Here is a 21,510-nt window from a genome sequence, read left to right as displayed (position 1 = left end):
TTCTCATTTTGAATGCTTTTAAAAGTTGCTCTAGGAAAACAACATTTTTTTCAGAGCATGTCATAAGTTGACAAGCACCTCAGAAAGCAGACGTGAACCAAACAATGCTAATTCATGTATTTGGGCTGAATCTGGCAACTTGGAAGGGACCTTAAAGCTCATCTCATTCCACCCTCCCATCACGGGCAGGGACACCTTCCTCTAGACCAGGTGAAATAAAGTTAAGCAGATGCCTTAACTTATCAAGTGTTCATGCAGGTGAACTCCCAGCTTTGCCTGCAGTGGTAATGTCTAACCCTGCCTGCCCAGATGTGACCTGGTGACCAGGCTGGGGAGGCTGCATACCTCTGCCAGTCACATGCAGCCTGCAGGCTCCCAAACACCTTTCTGTCCTTTATGGCTTGGCCTGAAGCACTAGGAATTCTTCCTTTCAGACACATGTTCTGCATGCTGTTAGTAGCTGATGGTATGCCAGCCCCCTTCTCCTCACCTACTTCCCGTTCTCCAAACAAACCTTTATGCAAGCCTTTTTTACTAACCTGAAAATAACCTCGAGGGTCTTTTCCAGTCTAAATGATTCTACGAAAAATGGAAAAAAAAATAAAGGGATTATTCAGGGTAAGCATTCAGCAGGGTTTTTTCTACTTAATTTCTTCTTTCTCTCTGCTGTAGTCATTGACATGTTCTAACTACTTGTGGATTCACGTTCAAGATCTGATGTAATTCAACAACAGTAGACCACACCTTTCTAAGGTTTCTAAGAAAGGTGTGGTCTAGAAAGTTTCTAAGGTGTGGTAACTATTGCTGTGTCTTGTGCTCGGAGGGATGGGGAAAGGGCTGAGACACAGCTGGATTGGGAAGTGCTATTATATAATGCTCCAAGCTTGAGCTCCAATTATCCACTAATGCAATTATTTTTTTGTTTTCTTAAAGTTCTTCTGAGTAAGCTTTTTTTCTGCTGTCAAATCAACATAGGGTTTAAACATGAGAATTTTCTTTTATCACTTTTCAGCAACTGGTTTCCATTTCCTGGTAATTAGTAAATGCTGGCCTAGATATGCCAGAGCTTGAGGAGAACAAAGGGGAGAGAATCCTTGGATGGAGCCAGAGGGGAGGGGGACTGTGTCTTGTATTCTATCTCGACAACTTGTTTATGGTGCTCCTTTGTTTTGGAGTTTGGAGGTGGGCTTTGGGGCTTGTTTGTTTTTTTTTTTTTAAATGACTTGATTTTCCTTAAATACAGAAGATGATACAATGATATCATGTTTGCAGGCAGCTGTGCTGGCCGTCACCTCTGCATGCTCATACCAGATGTAAATCTGCCCAGAAAGCCCTGGGCTAGCCAGACATCTGAAGCAGATGGGAATGCAGGAGGAGGCAGGGTGGGTGTGTGCTGTCAGATCTGCTATAGTGACACTTGCATCCTCCTTTATTGCTCACACACTGACTGCCTACAAATCACTTGTAATTTGGATAATTATACTGCTGTTCAGCTCTGGTACTTTGCTTTTAATGCTCTGTGTCTTGCTCACCTCCCTCTACTAAGATTACATTGTTTTTTAGGAAGGGCAGTTAAAAAGCTGTCACAGAAACTGAAGCTGAGGCATCTAGGAAAGTGCAAGATGTTCCCTTCCCTAAACACATGAAGCAGAATAAAAATGAAGAACAGATCTGGCAGCACAGTTTGCATTTCCCATTATTATTTGCACTCTCTGCATGTTGTGGATTGCAAGGGAAAATAAGCTGCTCTGAAACCTCTTTTCATTGCTCCCAAACAGTCTAGTTGGTCCATGTATCCAAACCTCTCATTACTCAGCCAGACACTTCTACTATTTTCACCTCCTTGCTTTGTTTATCCATGATAACATGACTGAGTGCATTTCTGCCTTACCATGCAAGTAGGTGTTATGATTTATGCTTTGTTTTCTTAAATAGCCTCCTACAACACACTCCTTTGTCTTCAAAACACAATCCCCTCTGTGCTTCTATTTTCTCCCAGGCACCAGCTGAGGTACCACTCACATTGTCATTGCTCTAACTCCTGAAGTCTAATCCCAGCACAAGAAAGATGTGGACCTTTGGAGTGAGTCCAGAGGAGGCCAAGGAGATGCTCCAAGGGCTGGAGCCCCTCTGCTCTGGAGCCAGGCTGGGAGAGCTGGGGGGGTTCACCTGGAGAAGAGAAGACACCTGAGAGCCCCTTGCAGGGCCTAAAGGGGCTCCAGGAGAGCTGGAGAGGGACTGGGGACACGGGATGGAGGGACAGGACACAGGGAATGGCTTCCCACTGCCAGAGGGCAGGGAGAGATGGGATATTGGGAAGGAATTGTCCCCTGTCAGGGTGGGGAGGCCCTGGCACAGGTTGCCCAGAGAAGCTGTGGCTGCCCCTGGATCCCTGGGAGTGTCCAAGGCCAGGTTGGATGGGGCTTGGAGCAACCTGGGCTAGTGGAAGGGGTCCCTGCCCATGGCAGGGGTGAAGTGAGATGAGCTTTAAGGTCCCTTCCAACCCAAACCAGTCTGGGATTCTGTAAGTGAGGCAGCCTGCTGGAATTACTTAGGACTCACTGAGAGCTGTCTGCCAGCCACAGCCTGGATAGAACATTGATTGAGAGGCCATGGAGAGAGAGTAAGGGCTCAGTCTTCAAACCTCTTCAGTCCTTGTCCTTTTTACTAAAGCATTTGGGAGTAGAAATCCTTGTCCATCTGGAATAGAATGGAAATGACATTTCCACCTGACTAGCCCAAATTGTATGTTTTTTAGCCCATGCAAACCTGAGTGTGAACTGACAACTTTATAGATAAAAATAATAAAATGTCATCCTTCAAACCAATGATTCTTCACCATTGAACTTTACATGGAATGAAATCATTGTGTTCTGCAGTATGCCCATAGCAACTTCAGGTTGTAACTAGTGCTAACCTGTGATTTTGCTGGTTTACAAGTCAAAACAAGAGAAATCTTCATGATACAGTACAAGAATTTCCCAAACAGGTAAAAATTATGTGCCTTTACAGATGAAAAAAAGTATCAGAAATTACTTACTTGCCAGGTACTGCTGGAATAAAGGACAGTAAATAGAGGAGGACTGGTACACTGTACTTACCATTGGATACACACTTCTCCATTAGATCCCAAGTACATGGATAGTATTTACATTACAGATTAACTACACTTGGAAATGAAAACATTCCGAAAACTTTGTCACTAGGTAAATGTTCAAGTTAAATTTCAAACCCTTTTGTCCAGTTCATTACGTCCAACTGGGCAATGTTTTCCTGTTAAACATCTTTCTGAATTGGTTTTGCTCTGCTTCATTATTCCTAAACAATCCCTAGAGGAAGTTCAAAGGATAAGGGTTTATCATGTCTCTCCAAATACAAATGCCTCTCTTAAACTGTGCTGTCATAACAGTCACGAGGTCTCCCAGCTCAGTTAGTGCATGTGGTCAGAAACAAGAAAAATATTGTACTTATAAGCTTTGGACCTTATAAGCACAAAGAGTCAAAGCTGATCACAGGCTACCTAAACTCAGTTACCCCAGAGCCTGCCTAAGAAAGGTCTGCTCTGCCCCAGGTAAGTGCAGTGACCTATGTGGGAAGCAAAGACAGAGATATTTTTTCCCCTTTTATTTGCCTGCCCTTCATCTTCAGATGAAGTCTCTTGACCTTCTTTGTAAGAGGCCACTTCATACCCTTGTGTATTAAATACTTTCAGCTTTACTCAGAGTTTACTGTTTTGTAACAAAACCTCCTCAAAGCATTCAAGGAATGGAAAGAGGATGCTGTAGTAATAAGGCAGAATTCTTTTTCTCTGACAGAAAGACCCAGCAAATTTATATTGCTTCGTCACTATAAGACTAAAACAATTTTGGTTCCACTCAACCAAAACTTTCGTAACCTACATTCATGTTTTTTATTTGCCCTGGAATCTGACCCCTTCAGCCTGTCACAGATCTGTTTTTTCAACATCTAATGCCATTAATAATTAGGTATCTCAGTCCTCTGACCGTGAGAACTAAATTATATGTACCACAGAACATCCTGCTTGCCTCAGAAATCTTTTTATCTCTTAGTTATCTCCTCATCGCTGTCATTATAAAAATGGATATGGATTTGAAAATGGGTCATGCAAAAAAAACCTTCCACAAATGATGCCCCAAGACATAATCAGAACCCTTAAATCTCTATATTTCAATGGGTTCAGTGGAGCTATAGTGACTTTAGTAATTCTTTTTATGGCAGTCAGTGATCAGAAAATACTTCTGCATATTCAGTAATGCTTCATCTCTCGTTCTTTACACACTGTAATAGTTTATTTTCAATTTATACTTACAAGTTGGGTCTCAGGAGGTTAGTGGTATTTTCACATATCCATATAAGCTCTAAGTTTCTTAAATGTAGTGTCATGAATAATTGTCATCACTCAAGAGGCATGTAAAGCCTACCGAGTTCTTTTCAAAAAAATTGAATAACCCTTATCTCACACCAGGGATTTCTTGGTTTTAAGTGTCTCCAATTAATTACTGCTGCCTCGTAGACTCATAAACTATCCAATATTTCCTGGAGAGACGTAGAGGCAGAATTCTTTCAGACAAGCACATCCAGAAAACAACCCTTGCTCAGTACAGATAATGCTTCCCACTGACTGTGCTAATGTTTCTTACATCTTCAACAGCTACAGCCTTGAAAGTATTTGTAACTTTTTTATCTTCCCTTTCCCCCCCCCCTTTCCCATGGTGTCATATGAGATCTGACTGTGTATCATTAACTGTTTGACATGTCCTGGATATCATCTGGAGCCAGGCTGTTTTCATGTGAAATCATTTTGAAGGATTTTACATAAGAAGCTCTTACTCCATCTACTAAATCTGGTTTATGTTACTTCACCTTTCAAACTGCCCAAACACATGACATCTCCTGAAAATTAACAAAGTATATACTATGAGGTGATACCTAATTTAGTTTATCCTATGAAAGTCTGATCAGCTCCCACAGAAATAAATTAAAAACACTGTGTTGACCTAACAAAAATTAGATGTGACCCTAAAAGGGCAGGACTCTGCTTACATGAACAGAGAGAACATGGTATTTCTATCAGTCTTTAAAGTGAGAATGAAAATTCAGGAATCTCTTATTAGAGAGAAGGAGAGAGATAAGGACATAATTCCAGTGAAGTCAGCAGAGATAAACTGATAAAACTGCTTTCAGGATGAATTCTGACAAATGAAGCAAAGCTAGAGTAGCTGTTACAGCCTCAGGTTAAAATCAAGACACAAAATAAAGATGTTTTGTGTGATAGAGACCGTTTATAACCATAAGGACATACATTTGGCTCAGCACTTTCATCTTTTCCCTATTATACTTGCATTTATGATCTCACCTGGGTTTCCCACCCTGGATTTCTTCACAGCCATTTCTTCACATGCTGTACTCTGTGCTTAGGGATTTTGGGAGCTGCTATGGATTCTGCTTGGAGAGTGCATGTCAGTGCCCATGGAGCACTGCAGCAGTGCTGTCACCTGGATTTTAAACTTTTGAAACAGTACTTCATCTAGGGATAAAATTCCCTTGTCTGCCTTGGCAGGGGTCCAGAGCTCTTCCTGTGCTCTGCATACAGTCTTCCTGAAGTCTCTGACATGCTTTTGCTCTCCTGGATCTTCCAGAGGGAAGAACAGCAACTCAAAAGTGGAGTTACTCTGTGCTGTTGCCCTGGGTGTGACTGGGCACTTTGGGGTTCCTGTGACCAGCTCAGAAACCCTTTCTGGAGGCTTCCCCACAGCACAGGCCAGGCTGAAGCTGCTGCTGCCTGGGGAGTGTGAAAGGAAGGGCACCCCTTGGTCCCCTCCTCATCTAAAACTCTGCCCCGCTGATCTCTAGAAGGATCATTACTGTGCATCTGCAGCAACCCTGGAAGGAAGCTGGCCCTCCCAGTGGGAGCAGGTGTCACTAGGAAATGACAAAGCACCACCTATTAAACCTGCACATTCTTTTATATTTAGAAAAGACAGGGAAAACCTATCCAGAATCTGGACTTCTGCTAAGTCGTAGAATCGTAGAATCATCAAATGGTTTGGGTTGGAAGGGACCTTAAAGCCCATCCTGTGCCACCCCCTGCCATGGGCAGGGACACCTTCCACTAGCCCAGGTTGCTCCAAGCCCTGTCCAACCTGGCCTGGGACACTTCCAGGGATCCAGGGGCAGCCACAGCTTCTCTGGGCAACCTGTGATCATGCTCTAAGACTAGTTGCCCCCAATAAAGAAAATAAAGTTGCTGACCCTACAGGCAGATGAAATGCTTTCTCTAGTTAACTGATATGGTTTTGCAAGTGAAAAAGTGTATTGGGTGTGAAGCCCAGCTGCTTTTTGGTGGAACAGTTCCTGTAAGTGTAAAATTCAAAGACAGAAAAAACCCCCATGTTCACTTCAACACTGAGGTTCTTCATTAAAACATAAAATACATTAAGCGTGGAACATAAATATTACTTTTAGAAGAAAGGGAAAATGAGGCTCCATTAGTAAAGACAGTGAATAAGGAAATATAACTGAGATGGATTTGATTAATAGATTAGGAATGACAAAATAATCCAAGTAATGTTTACTTTCCCAGCATTAAGTAACCTTAATTACATTCTACTTCTCTAATAAATGTTTGCCACAGGGCATTTATCCACCATGTTGAACAGTAAATTTATGTATTTCTTTATGTAAGTCTCAGTATCAGCAGTCTATTTTCAAAAGCAACATTAAGGTCATGTAATGTTCTATATTTAGGGTCTGTGCCAGAGCCCACTGGAGCTGAATCCCACTGAATCCCCAGCACCAAAGTGAGCCTTGTTGATGTGAGATGTTCCACACTGGGGAGTGTAATTGCTCTCTGGTCTGTCTGCCATCCACAGAAACAGTGCATTTGCCACTTTTCTGTAGGTGAGAAAGTGAGTACCAAAATTATGACTCAAGGTCCCCACCAGGTTTTACAGCTCTACATATTTTTATATGTACACTTATATATGCATTTTACAAGGGCATGTAGTGATAGGACGAGGGATAATGAGTTTTAACTGAAGGAGGGTAGATTTCCATTAGCTGTTGGAACTGGGAGCAGTTGGCCTTTGCTTCATATTTTGCTGAGATTGGGCAGACAGGATTTGGGCAGCTGCAAACCTTTCCTGGTCACTCCTGCTCTCCACAACCTCTCAGACATATCAAAGACTCATAGAATGGTTTAGGTGGGAAGAAACCTTGAAGATCATCCAGTGCCACCCCCTGCCCTGGGCAGGGACACCTTCCACCAGCCCAGGCTGCTCCAAGCCCCGTCCAACCTGGCCTTGGACACTTCCAGGGATCCAGGGGCAGCCACAGCTTCTCTGGGCAACCTGTGCCAGTGCCTCCCCACCCTCACAGAGGGACAAAGTAAGAGTCAACAGGAAGCATCTGAAACTGTGGTCCCATATTTGCAAATTCTCCATGTATTTTGCTCCATGAAAATAATTTGTGGAGGGGAAGAGATAATGGCTGTTTATGAAAGTGGCAGTGTTTGTTATCACTGTGAAATAAGAGCAAATCCCTAAAAAAGTAAAATTATCTAAATTATGGGAGAGGTGGTTGAACTCCACAGTGGTGACATTTCTAACTATAAATATTGGAATGAAGCAAACAAGTGAATAATCCCTTTCCACAAAGCACTGCTCATAACAGCTGACATTTTCAGGCCCTATTTCAGTGCCTTGCTGTATGTTAAATACTATTGCCACATTAAAATATAAATTTCAACTTTGAAATGTTACAGAAATAACTCGTCATTCCCTTGAGGAACGATGTCACTGTCAATGGACTGCAAAGAAATAAGAAGACATCTGTGCAGAGACAAAGAGAACTGGAGTAGGGTATTATAGTGCCCTTCTGGTGGAATCTGCATGGATTATTATTATTACTAATTATATTTTGTCTTTGTTGTATTGAGCCCATTGACTGCTGTGCATCCAGTTTTGGGCAGGGAACATCTGAGTTTGATTAGTAAGAAGTACTTTAAATATTTACTCTGCTACTACCAAAAGCCGTTTTGCATTTCAAAGGGGTTCATTGTATTTATTCCCTCATTAAACAACCTATTTTTCAGCTGAAGACAGGTTTTGTATAGTGAAGTGTTAATACCTAAAACCAATATCTTCTTATGTTGAGGATGTTACCTGCTGACTAAAACAAGGATCCAGCTCAACTGGGCAAGTTGCTTCCCATCTCTCCGAGACACCAGCACTCAGGAGATGTGATTGATACCTGCTTCCTCTGTGCAAAGGTGGGGGAGCTTTATTAGCTCTTTGTGAAGTTTAAATGAAAGATATTGCTCCTTTGACGTGAGGAAGACCTTGTTCTTCCTCCCAGCCTAAAGTTCAGGTGTCACAGCCTGAAGCTGGGGTAGTTGGGCTTTGGCCTATTGACCCACTGAGTCATGAAGGCACTAAGGCAAAATAAGCAGCGTGTAGGTGAGCATTTAAACCTCCAGACCTCCACTGGGAAGGGTAAGCTGATCCAGGGTAAGCAGCTCCTCTGAAGTTTAGCTTTCAGGCTGGATAATGCACCTCCCACGCCAGACAGAGCAGCTCAGTCTGAGCTTGGCTGCCATGGAGGACTCTGTCACCAGCCTGAAGGGGAAGGTCCTGCTACTGCGACACTTTTAGGGCTTAACTGAGTGTTCTATTTTTATATTTATTCCCAGGAAGTATTTGCACAAGAGTTTATGAGCACAGGGAGTGACTGGCTGTGGCACTCAGTGCTATGGGCTGGGTGACAAGGTGGGGATCAGGCCTTTTCCAACCTTAATGACTCTATGATCCTATGTTGTTTTCCATGAAGGTGTGTTTGTTTATTTTCACATTGTTTTTGGTCTTACAGACCTTCTCCAGCTCAACAGTTACATCTGAGTACACTCCTGATCCCAAGCTCAAGCAGAACATTTAATTGCTAAGAGACTTCCTGTACACAGAGCTCTTAATTGCAATTAGAGCATAATACATGAGGAGGCTCCATCCACTCATGTGGACTGGGGTTGTAAACTTAATTTCCCATCACATGACTTCCCTGGGTATTCCATGGTGGTCATGAAAGACACCAGTTATAATATACAAGCCCCATTAAATTTTCATCCATGTTCAGCTTTGGTGGTGATCTCCTGTATGTGATGTTCTCCTTCACCCAGGAGTACTTTCCCTTGATAAACACTGATGGAAATGCAACCAAAGTGAACTGATATCATCTCCCTTTTCCATTCTGAGGGTACTTACTCACAGTTTTGCTCTGTTTGCCACCTGCCAAGGATCAGTTGGCTCAGAGAAGAACTTGCTCTGCCTGAGTGACTCCAGCATCTCCCCCCAGACACTGCTGTGACAGTCTCCTCTGGTCACCCAGAAGTCTCTTGCCAGCCATTTTCAGGTTCAAGGGTAGCATCAGTCTCACGATGGAAAACCTTATGAAAATGAAAGCTCTTGTAACCACCAGCAATCCAGGAACCCTCCTTGGCTGTCACACAACCCTGTGATTTCCCACCCAAGAGATGCTTCCCAGAAAACAGATACTTCTTTTTAACCAGACTTATTTTTAAAAGGTACTTTTTAGAGGTTTGTCTTTTAAGAGCAGTGGTATCAAGAGAACCATCACGAAGTCTGACAGTGTTCCATGTCTCCTAAACAGAGTTGACAGCACTGCTCTGTCTTTAATCAAAACCCACCCAATACTTAGTGACAAACCAGCTTAACCTGCTTAAAAATAACAGCACCAATTCATTGAGGTTTTTACAACACCTGATATAGGAAGATAAACGGAAAATATTTTTGTCTTGCTTAACTTTGTTTATGATGGCATTATGCAGGCATGCCTCTGGCTTACATATAATTTCCTTGCTCAAAGCCCTCCAAAGATTAGTGAGTGTGTCAAAATGGGTTTGTACAAAAGCAGCCCTGGGGGCCAAAACGTGGAAATTCTACAGTAAAAAAGCCTTGAACATATGAGTGTGTCATTTGTTCTTAGTGTAAATTTAAAAGCATTATCATTATATTAAGGACTTCAAATGTTTTCTGTTCCCTTCTGCTTTACAGGAAAATTCTTGCTGTGCTCCTAAAGATTCAGCAATTTTCAAAAGACAATTTCCCTTGTATTTTTTATTACTGGATTTGTAGAGCAATTTGATCCATTCCATATTCCTCCCTGTGAGGGTGGGGAGGCCCTGGCACAGGCTGCCCAGAGAAGCTGTGGCTGCCCCTGGATCCCTGGAAGTGTCCAAGGCCAGGTTGGACGGGGCTTGGAGCAACCTGGGCTAGTGGAAGGTGTCCCTGTCCCGTGCCCCTGCCCCTGGATAAATTTAGTATCCCTTCCAACCCAAACCATTCTGGGATTCTATTGACTGGATTTTCAAAGCAATGCCACAATTTCAGCATCCAAAGTTGATTTCTTTACCATTAAATCCTTAGCACCAGGTGTTTGGAAGTATTTAAGCCTCCAAGAAAAGCAAAAGGTTCAGGTGCTTTTGAAAATACAAGCAGGGCTCTGTATTTTTCCCATGTTACCCAGAAGCCTTTTTTGTTGGAAAAGGCATGAAGGTCAGTCTGTCTGCCCTAAAATTTCTAGATCAGGAGATGAAAACAGTGGGGTTGCCTGTCTTGTTCATCCTTTGGGGAGATTTTATGCTACTTTACATGGATATTGGGCCATGATTATGTGTATTGCACTCAAAAAATACAGGGAGATGCCTGTGGAGAGATCAGTCCCTAGGGATTTACCCTACAGCCGGGCTGGGAAGTGAGTTAGATGCCTAATGGGATTTTCAAAAGGACCTTAATAGATTAAGCATCCAGTTACCCGGAGATTTAGGAACCTCATTTTCTTTGCATTAGATTTTCCTTTGAAAATGCAGTGTCTGGGTGCCAGCTGCATCCCTAGGGATACAAAGACCTCTGGAAATTGGGCTTTTAGCAATTTTCCAGGCAGCACATGATGTCAGTGAGCAAATGCAAGAGCTCTGTAGGCTGCTGGTAGGGGCTCTCTTTTTGGAGCTCATCCTTGGGCACTAATTCTCATTAATGCATGAGAATGTCTGGCTGACATGACCAAAAATACCTGTAAATAAAGATATCCAAAGTGACTCCTTGGCCTCTTCATTTCACATTAAGTTTTATGGAAGAAATAACACATATTTGTAATTATTACTTATGGAGGGAAAAAAGGAAAATTTTAAATCCACTTTAAATTTTGCCTTCAAAAGACTGAATTAAATTATTTTTATCTCTTCTGGAGGTCTTATTTATTTCCTACAGTGGCTGAAAACTTCCTGTGCATCATATTTATTTCTCTTTTAACCCTCTCCTTTAAAGGTCTGCGTCCTACACTCCCTCTTGTTTTTCATGGAAATTTTTACCATGAATTAAAAGGAGCAGACAGAGTTGGGGTAAAGGACATTTTATTTAACTTGGCCTCTGCCTGGACCTACATATTTGTTTATGATTGTCAAGGTTCCTGCTTTCATCCAGGCAGAAAATAGTTGCTAAGCAGCAGCTTTGCTTTATAAAAGGCAGAGCCAGGGCCTGATCCTGCCCTGACTTGTGCATGTGGTTGCTTACAGGGTTATCCCAAGGAAGGTGACTTGGATATACCTCCCACCTAAGAGCTGACACATGTCTCTGTACAACTCACAGAGTGTCTTGGTTTGGGCTGGGATAGAATTTTGACACACACACATACATATATATAAATAAATTCTATTTGTGTTCTTGTATGTATTTCTGGGTGTGTCAGTACAAATTGATGTAAAATTTAGTATCTGTCCTCTTAAATGCATTCATTTACCTAAACTGTGCTGGTGGTATGAAGCCAGTCCATGGATTTTTTGCCTTGGAAAAATCCATCATAAAAACCTCGCATCGGGCTTTTGAGTTTCCTGCAAAACCAGAGAGGTTCACAATGTACAAAAGAACTGTCAAGTCATGTCTCAGCCTTTCTTGCATCATCATGCCTCTGTCATTCTTTTTACTAAAAATAACTCATTTGTTGAAATTTATGCGAGTGTGTGAGGTGAATGGAACTGTACAAACGTTGGAGATGTCACTCAGCAACCCTTCCCTGAGTTTTTGACCTGGGACACAGCAGCCAGGAGGATACATGCTGTCCTCTCAGCTCACAAAGCAGATCAAAAGCCTTAGAGGTGATGAGTGCAAATATATAGATTTCACATATTTATCAGACAAATATAATATGCTATGTGAATATTGTATAATTAGTGGTGTGACTTCAGCAAATCCAATCTAAAGTGCTGTAAAGCCACTGCTCCCACAGTCTGGGAGCACCTGGGAGATGCTGGGAGCATAGACTGCTCCATCTTGGGATCATGGCAGGGACCCAGGCCAGGAATGCCATGATGTTACTCCAGAAGAGCACAAAGAGTTCCCTTTGGAGGCACATCCCAGTGAGGTTAGATCCCTGGCACAAAAGTTGGAGCAAAACAAAACAAGGTTCAAAAACAAGTACATGAAGACCAGGTTGTTACAGCTCTGAAACACCACAGGAAGAGGCCAAGGAAAAGCTGGTCTTAATCAGCAGTGGTTGTTTTGCTAATCCAGATGGGATTACACAAGATACTTCGACGAGAATTTCACTCTCACCCTGTACCTGCATTTATTATTTTTTTCAGCAGACCCACTTTCATAGGCTTTAATGTTTAATTAACTGTAAATGAACACATTCCCAAAGAAGTGCCAGTGTAGCCGGAAATTCTCAATTTTCCCCACTGCTGCTAACATTAATTTGTTTCACTGTATCTTAAATAATACAATTCCAGTACCTCCAACCTGAATTTTAGATGTAATCAGATATATATCTCCCATATTCTGTAACATCATGTCAATATCTGAGTTTATCACAACTTCTCAGCACAAACTTAATGTTTGGCCCAAATCTCCAGTTCTTGGGAAAAGTTACTGCCATTTCTCTTTGGTGTTGAAAAGCAGAACTGATTTAAAGTGTATTTTTAAACAGCCAGTGGGAAGTTAAAAAGAGAAGTCACATGCATGACTCATGGTCCTGGAAACAGCTGCACTGCTTTTGGTGACAAAGGGCTGGTTTAGGCCTTATGTAACTCCAGGAAAATCAATATGCAGCAAATGTACTGACCCAGAAAGGAATCTGAGCCCAAATTAAAAAAAATTACACAAACTGGCTCCTCTCGTGTCTTTAAATGGGGGTTCTTTGTCCCCCCACATCTCTCACTTGCTGTGATGAGTGATGTGCTGGCAGTAGATTGGGTCACTCGTAGATCAGAACAGGTTCAAAGCTAATCACTGCTGTACTGGGAGTGTTTGACAACACCAGGAGTATGTTGGGCCATTAAAAAATCCCAAAATTCAGGCTGCACCCACCCTGTGGGCAGCTTCTGGAGAGATAAAAAGGACTACATTCCAGTACCATTCCCCTGGAATTCAGCCTCCAGAGACCTCTGCAAGTACAAAACTGCTTATATCCACATCTCCACAGGACTCAGGAAACAGGAGCAGCGATGCTGGTTGTCTCTTTTAGGCACAAGTTCTGTTTGATACCAAAAATGCTGGACCATGAAGGAGTAAACTCTTCCTCAGTATGTATTCAAAGTGGTTATTTTTGTGCCTGGCTGTAGTTAGTTTCCCAATACCCCTGAGTGTTTTATCTGCTGTTTATGGACACTGTATTCTGCTCACAGATTATTGGGCACTGTAGTACACAAAACTAAAGCAAATCCAAGTATCTAAGATACATATTTAGCAACCCCAGGCCTATTTATAGGCCCTCAGGCCAATGGTCCATCCCATGGACAACTGGGAACAGAAAATGGTGTTTCAGGAGAGCCCGTGAGCCAATTCCTGTGGTCCCTCCTACTGCCCTGAGTTAGGGATATTAGAGGATACATCTCTGACTATTCCCTGTAGTAGCTATTCATGTACCTGTGTAATCTCATTCCAAATCAGCCTCCATCACCTCCTCAGGATGCAAATTCCAGAAGTTCATTACATGTCATTCAAAGAAGTACCTTCTTCAATTAAAGTTTCAAATTTACCTTTTATCTGTTTCAACCTATGTCCTCTATTACTGACGGATTTAGGGAATAACAGTTTGTCATGCACCCATCAGATTCATCCAAGGCCAGGCTGGACAGGGCTTGGAGTACCCTGGGCTAGTGGAAGGTGTCCCTGCTCATGGCAGGGGGTGGCACTGGATGTACATATAATGTCTGTCATATTTCTGTTTTCATAGGAGATCAGCATCATCCTGAAAAAACTCCTCCTTTGTTTGTTATGAATGGAATTCCAGGTGACTGTAGAATAGTCATCCCAAGTAATCCAACAGGCTGTGCAATAAACTGTTGTAGATCATCTCTGCTTTGCTTGTACAGCAGCAAGAAAGGGATCCCTTCTTGTGACAGCTGTTGTCATCCCTTCCCCTTCTCCTGAAGGGAATGTTAGTCCAGCTGCAGCTTGTGCCTCTTCCCCATTAGCTCATTTTCTGTATTTCAGCCATTTCAATCATGTGTCCACCACCAAACCCCAATGCCCTGAGAGCGAAGCACAACACCCAGCCAAAGGCACACTGCAGTGCCATCCTAGTCCCTGGAATCTGCTCAGCCCCTCAGCACAAAGAGGAGGCGGCAGGTGAATGATCCAAGATATTGCTTCAACCCACAGACTTAGGACATGTGTTTCCCATGTCTAGGAATAGGTTTCCCACTCCTGTTCTCCGGACACAGCAGCAGCTGCACGTACAGTGCCGGTGGTCTGAGACAGGAGAGCAAGTGTTGCAGCCTCTGCCAGGGGAGGAATGACATCCAGCTCCACCAGCTGCTCCCTGGCCTCAGCTGGGAGGGAGGGAGGGAGCAGCCTGGAGCAGGCAGAGAGAGTTCCCAAGGAGTCAGTGTCAAGAGGTGTGGTGGGCAGAGGTGGGTTTTCAGGCAGAGGAACCAGAGGTGGGCCTGGGAATTTGAATGGAGACTGGAAAAATGGCCATGGATAATAACGAGCTAAGCAAGCCCCAAGGTAAGGAGGAGTCAGGACTGGCAAAGTCAAGTTTGTCAAGAGAGTTAGTTTGTGGCTAAAGATGGATTGAGTGGAGAAGGGTAAGGGAGGGTTACTGCTGACAGGAATGATGTCAAGGTGTCAAATGATATCTCCTTCATTCGGCCTGTGTGGTTGGGTTGGGTTTGGAGGTTTTAATTCTGAAATTGGGAAGTCCTGGAAAGTTTGAGACTGTTCCTTGTTCTATCTCCTCCACCAAACTTTTCACTATGACCATGCCATTACCCATTCTTTCCCCAAATATGCAGTTCCTAGTGCCAGGATTTAATTTTTCAGGGAGATAGCTAGGAAGGATGGGAAGATACTACAGCAATACCTGCAGCCAGCCAGTTATTTTGGCCATCAGCCTTCAATGATGACTTAAAAAACCTCAAGTATTTTATCTTATCCAAATGATAATTCATCTTTCTGGATATTTCCTCCCCAAAATCATCCTGGGTCATTCATATTCATAAGGTGCATGTATGTGCATGAGTCACATTGCTCTTTGCATCACACCAGAACAATGGCTTTAGGGTGAAAGTGTGTATACAGGACCTGGGTGTTCCAAATTTAACTCACAGTTTTGCTCCATTCTTCCTTTGTGACTCAAACCAATGACTTGGCCTTTTTGAGCCTCAGCTTCTAAAGCTGCAAAATGAGGTCTGTAAATCTCTCTGAGCTGCTGTGACACTACAGTCATTCATTTTTGTGATGGGATCAGAGATTACAGTAGGGAAAACTTGAAGAAAAGTAAGTATGGTAGAATTCCAAATAAATTCACTCATAAAAAGGGAGTGACTACAAAACCAAAAGGGACCCAGCTTTCACTTACAGATTTCAAACTGGACTTTATAAATGGTAATGCCACTTCCCCTTTCCCATCAAACACATCAGATGTGTTCATTTAGAAGTGAAAGGAAAAGATAAGGCACCCCATAAAAGTACCACAAGGTAGAGCCACTGGGGATTGTTCTCTCTAATGAAGAGTCAGTAATTTATCACCTTGGGGTTTGCCAAAAGTCATAAAAGCAGGCAACGAAAATTAGTGAAGAAAGGACATTCAGAAGACAGACCATAAATGAACAGGAGGCAAAAATTAAGAGATGAAGATAGATTATCAGTTCTGGGGGAAAGCAAGACAACATTCTCGACTTTTTTTTAAACTTCAGGCCTCAGGACTGATATAAAAGGAACATCTGCTTTGTTTGCTCTAGTATCTCCTAGAATTCACAAAAGCTGAATACACACTCTGTTTTTTGGAGTGGCCATGAGAGTTTTTGGGTCTGCGACAGCTTGTAGAAAACCACTAGTGCCTTTTACTCTTGTCCCTAAATACATATCATTCCTAATGCTGAAGACTTGGGTGGTAATTAAGGATGTAAAACTGTAAGTAAACCCTGCTGCAATTACCTGAGTAATCTGGTTCAAATCAACTCACAGGGCTGATGGAAATGTTACTGCAGTCAATTATTTCCCACAGTTGCACAAGGGCCCGGTTCTTGTTCCCACTGAGTTCAAAGGTAAACAGGCTTTTAACTGACAGGAGCAGGAACTTGCTGTTGCTGGTAGGGATGGCTGCAGAGCTTTGGAGCTGGAACAAAACACACACAGCAATTAGCTTGGCACCACAGACAGCATGTTCCAAACTCTCCATCTTATATATGACAATAACTGAGTCCTTAACACCAGGGTCAAAATAGAGTGTTTCATTTTAATAAAAATTGAGTTTGTGGTTCCACTGCCTCTCCTGGCTGTGCTGGTAGGTTAATGCCCAGCCTGTAAGGATGGCACTGTGGGATACACATACACATATATTCATTCAAAGGACTTAGCTGGGCATTCCACCCAGCACAATTAATGCTCCTGGGTAACACGAGCCTGTAGCTGCTCTCACTCTCTGTGCTAGAGGGATGGGGCCAAGGAGGGACAGGCATGACCTTCCAGTGGAATGTGCAGTGCTCAGGAGGGCACAGGGACGTGACACCGAGTGTATGTTACAGACTCTTGGTGCATCTAGTTTGTCCCCATGGGCAGAGTGCTGGAATTTTAAATCTCTCCAGCCTTTTTGTCCCCTCTCAAGGCCTTGGGGTAATTCAGATTCTGGAGGGGAGACACTGGTGATGCAGGAAAAGTGTCTCTTGCTCCAAATTGCTCCTTACACTTTTCCCCGTGCTGCTCTGTCCTATGACATGACACTGATGGAATCAAAGAGAATCCATGTCTCAGAAAGTTATTTTTCAGACACTGTCAATACAGAGTGAGGACACGATTACACTAGATTTCTGTGTTCTATGGAATAAATGATGGAGTTTAAAATTAATTCATTGCTCTTCATCAAGAAACAGTGTAGCTCACCTTTGGCTTGTTCCTGTGCACATGAGAAAACTGAGAAAAGCAACCCTCAAGGAGGGGTTCTCATTAACCTCCTGCCTTCCTGACAGCAGGAATAGCAATTCTCACAGCAGCAATAGCTTTCCTTTCACAGGACACAAAGGTTTTTCTACATTTTTCTTCTTTTTTTTTTTTTCCTAATTAAGTTAGTCATAGCATTATTGTGGCTGAAACATATAAGCAGAGTTAAAGTAGCTTTAGAAATCTACCCTTCTGCTTGTGCAGAGATTACAAATGCGCAGTCCAACTCCTAAATAGATTTTGTTCTCATAGCTTTATGTTAGCATTAATTAAAAAAATAAAATTGAGGGACACTGGGCTCTTCTGTAAAAGCTGAAAAAAGAGCTTTGCTTGTAAAAGAGATTTCACAGTGTTATCATTCTTAATATTTGAAGAAACACTCATAATTTAAAATTTCTAACTCATTTTTCTTCACATTTTGATTTTTCATTAGTAACGAGGTAGCTTCAGATGGAGAAAAATAAAAAGAAGGAGGAGCAAATATGGAGCTCCCAGGCTGCAGTACAGGCAGCAAACATATAAGTGCAACCTCAAGGACAAATAGTACAAAGCTCTTACTTGCAGGCACAGTCAGAAGCTGGCAGAAAGCTGAGGGGTCAGGAAGGCAAACAATTCAAGTGCAAAGTGTTTTATTGTAACCCTCTGGACAGGATGTTTCAGCCAAAGAAACTATTGTCCTTATGGAAGCACGAAATACCTACAGGTGTATGGAAAGAATCAGCATTTTTATAATGTACAAGTAGAACATATTTGCAAATACCACTGCCCAGCAACCACAACTTAATACAGCTGGAAAGCATTTAATTTTAACTAGGCTCCTGGTCCTAAATAAACAATAACCACATTTCAAGTTCTACAGGAAAGCCATAAACTAGAGATTTTTTAACAGCTCATGCCTGATCAGAAACTCTTGAACATGTGTACTCCAAAGGATCAGACTTTAGTCTGGTCTCCTTAAAACCAAAGAATCCCAGACTGGTTTGGGTTGGAAGGGACTTTAAAGCCCATCTCGTTCCACCCCCTGCCACCCCCCTGGCCAGGGACACCTTCCATTGGAGCAGGTTGCTCCAACCTGGCCTTGGACACTTCCAGGGATGGGGCAGCCACGAATGTGCCACTCCATTTGCTGGGGATCAGATCTGAATATCAGCTTTTGATTTGTCTGCTCCAAGAATGGTGACAGGACAGGTACTGCTTTGAACACATCCACACTCGTGAACTGATGTTACATCTGGGTTAAACACTGTCCCAGGCCAAGGGAAAATAACTTGTAACATAAAGAAAGTAGGATCTCCATGCCCAGGATGGATCTGCTGACAGTTGCCTGGGGAGAATTGTCTTGAAAGAGTTATAAAAGCTGTAATTTTTCAAAAATTGTCGCAATCTTCTCTGTGCAAGATATACCTGCAGCTGGGAGCTCACACGAGGCTTCATCCCAAAAGCTGTTGTCTTTGAGATGGCAGGACTGATCCTTCAAGGACAGGTATTCAGAAGAAGGGTTTTTTTAAGACATTAACTAGCAGCTCTCTCGGAATCCTCTGTACATTTTCTGTGGACTTAATCCAATGGAATTAATTAGAGAGACTTCTATTTGCTTAATGGAAATGAGACAAGGCATAATTTATAACCCTGTTGTGGCAGACAGGCTCTGGCTTTCTGTCCAGCACAAATCAAGGAAGGTGACTGGTGGAAGAATGGGAAGGAAGAAAGGAAAGATGTTTACATTGTTCAAGAAAGATGAACAGAGACTTGATAGAGAACCTGCCTTCAAAATGTAAGGCCATGGCTATTAAACCTGGGTCTTTTAATACTCCTCCATAGTGCTTATAAATTTCCTACAATCTTTGCTCCTAAGTAAAGGATTTATCCAAGATCATCATTGCTTTGCCACAGGGAAAGGAAAGGAGATGAAGTGCCCTGCTCAGAGTAGCTCTTATCAGCCAGCCAGATGGCAAACGAGGTGCCAGAGTTTACAGGAAAGAGTCCAATGTGGACCATCAATCCCAACACAGCCCAAACAACATTAAAATGTCATTGCTAAGGACTCTGAGAGCCAAGGCACAGACAAAATGTGTTCTACACAAAGACTTCTGCAACCAGAATAAATTATGGAAAACCTCTCCAAAATGCAGCAAGGAAAAGCTATGGATGAGTAGACCGGTGTGAGAATTACAGAGAACAAAAGGAACCTTCAGTTGCAATACATATCTATATATAATTTAAATATATACACAATAAATGACAATTCACTAAATTGTATTGGGTTTCACAAAGTGTTTTGTTCACTCATAGAAACAATTTTTCTCTTTAAAACCAAAGCAGGGCCCAGATCCTTGGCTGGTGGTGTCCCTGGCTCAGGTGCTGCACTGCACTGACCTGTGCTAGTCTGGCCACACAGGAACACTCTGTGATGCTGGATTTAAAGACATATTGTAGAATGATTTGTCTTTATGTGAAGAGAAAAAGGTCTTGTTCTTACTTCTAGGACTAGCTTATTTTTTCTGCATTTTCTCCATTTTTAGTGCAGCAATCCAAGCCCCGTATTTTGTTCTCACCACATCTAATATTTTCCCCTCTCACGTGGTTTTCACAACACAGCTTTGTCAGAAGCAGAGTTTGATGTTATGACATCAAGGCTTCGCAATATCCAGAATTAACAAATGCAGCCTTTCCTTTAGCCATTGGACCTTTAGATGAGACATGTGGGGACAGGGACCAGCAGAAGAGCCACACCAGAGTCAGGGACACCTACAAACCACCTGGCTTAGGAGGAACACGCCACTGGCATGAAAAGCAAGAAGGCTTTCCAACTCAATCCCACTAGTCCCTTCCAAGAATGTGTTCTTCTTCAGAAATCAATTAAGATTTAGCATGAGTTTCATTGGGAAGGATTGCAAAGTTTCTAGCAATTTGAAATTAAAGTATTTGCATGTCATAGAAGTCTTTTCCATCATCACAGGAAATACAGTTGTCCAGAACCAGTTTACAGTTGTTAAACCACCAGAATGGTGTTTTAATGATGTAAAATAATTTCATGTTGATTACTAAGCAAGGAGCACAGGAAAAAACCCTTTTTTTTTCCAGGAGTGAGTTTGGGTCATCAGAACGCAACTGGCCCAGAGGAGATGCTGCCTGAGGTCCTGGCTTAGACATGCTTCCCAAAATCCCAACCGTGTTCCCCTGTCTACATGAAGAGAACTGGGAACACTCATCTGCTAACTGTGCTGTGGGGAAGATGCTACTCTTGCTCTCTGACGTCTCAGTCGGTGGCTGATAATGAAAACTGATGGTGATTCATAAAGACATCTCCTTTCCTGAGAAAACTGGAACAGCAGCTTGCGTAATCCCGAGATTTACTTAATTAAGGAACATCCCAGCTATTTGATCATGGTTCCTGTCTCTTGTCTTCACCTCCTGCTCCCTCCCAGCTTTGCCTCTGATTACAATGGCCCTGATAAGAAACTTCATTCACAAAGCAAGCAGAGAGTGGGAAGGCAGGACTGAGGTGTGGCTGGTGATTTAAAAACTGAAAGGAGGCACTGAGAATGTCTCAGGGAAATCGGGATTGTCCTGTTTGCTGCAGGCAAAGTGAGAAGCTGGGGAGGGCTCAGTTGCAGTGTGGGCACTGTGTATCTCAGAGAGGTGTGTGGGTGAGGAATATACCTACAGCTTTAATGCCTGCTTCCGAGGAGACAAGACCATTATTTGCAGTATTTTGAAGCACTTTCTGCTTGAAATCTCAGAAACACCCAACTTTAGTGTTTTGAAACACACTTCTGCACCGAGATTCTTGAAAAATTATAGAGAAATGGGTAAACATTATAATATATGACAATATATCACGCACATTTGACCGGCAAGACACTGAAGCTGTATCTAACATAATCTACAGGTTTCCTATTTCCTGACCAAAGCGGCCTCCGAATCCGGAGGAAGTACACAGGGAAATTGCACAGGGAAGTGTATCGCTGCCTTCCAGGTGACCTTGGCACTTTAAATCAGGAAGCAAACATGGAGCCTCAGCCTTCACCCGGTCCGT

General features: G+C 42.6%; 2 long non-coding RNA genes across 2 annotated transcripts; one reads left to right on the top strand and one right to left on the bottom strand.

Annotated features, from left to right (window-relative positions):
• Positions 1 to 11,442: 11,442 nt before the first annotated feature.
• LOC127474298 (uncharacterized) lies at positions 11,443 to 18,497 on the bottom strand. Its single transcript, XR_007905795.1, has 3 exons — positions 18,030 to 18,497; positions 16,470 to 16,650; positions 11,443 to 11,920 (listed from the first exon to the last, which is right to left on the bottom strand). It is a non-coding gene; the product is annotated as an uncharacterized LOC127474298 (long non-coding RNA).
• LOC127474247 (uncharacterized) lies at positions 14,714 to 20,794 on the top strand. The gene is made up of 2 exons (XR_007905771.1): positions 14,714 to 15,038; positions 20,556 to 20,794. It is a non-coding gene; the product is annotated as an uncharacterized LOC127474247 (long non-coding RNA).
• The last annotated feature ends 716 nt before the right edge of the window (positions 20,795 to 21,510 follow it).

The sequence above is a fragment of the Manacus candei genome, unplaced genomic scaffold, assembly GCF_025592945.1.
Source record: "Manacus candei isolate 608988 ecotype Guabito, Panama unplaced genomic scaffold, ASM2559294v1 h1tg000005l, whole genome shotgun sequence".
Taxonomy (NCBI): Eukaryota; Metazoa; Chordata; class Aves; order Passeriformes; family Pipridae; genus Manacus; species Manacus candei.
This window is presented reverse-complemented; position numbering and strand designations above follow the sequence as displayed.